A 402-nucleotide genomic window follows, 5' to 3' on the forward strand; every position below is an offset into this window, starting at 1 on the left:
ATACGGGTTACAGTAATGTTAGAAACAAACAAAAAACTATTACAAAAATCAAGCTGGCAGGTTATATTAGTCAAGCTGACTCTCAGCTGATCCCCATCAGCCTATAGGAATATGACACCTATCTAAGCATTCATATATAAGGTCCCTCAGTATTATCAGCAGTTTTGCATTGCTCAATAGCTAATTACCCTTCTCCATCCCCAACTCCTCCTCTGTCAGTCGGGATTCAGCCTTTTCAGCCTTCTTTGAATCAGACTAAGTCTAAAATGTGTACATAACATTATTGAACTTTAACGATATCTGCGATATCTGCAAGTTGGTTCTGTTCTGTTTACCCTGGGGGGTTATTGCTGCTCTCCCTGCTCTCATCCATGCTAGGCTTCATGGAGTTCTTACCCAGAA

This window comes from Sinocyclocheilus anshuiensis, unplaced genomic scaffold, assembly GCF_001515605.1.
Source record: "Sinocyclocheilus anshuiensis isolate Anshui unplaced genomic scaffold, SAMN03320099.WGS_v1.1 scaffold283, whole genome shotgun sequence".
NCBI classification, from domain to species: Eukaryota; Metazoa; Chordata; class Actinopteri; order Cypriniformes; family Cyprinidae; genus Sinocyclocheilus; species Sinocyclocheilus anshuiensis.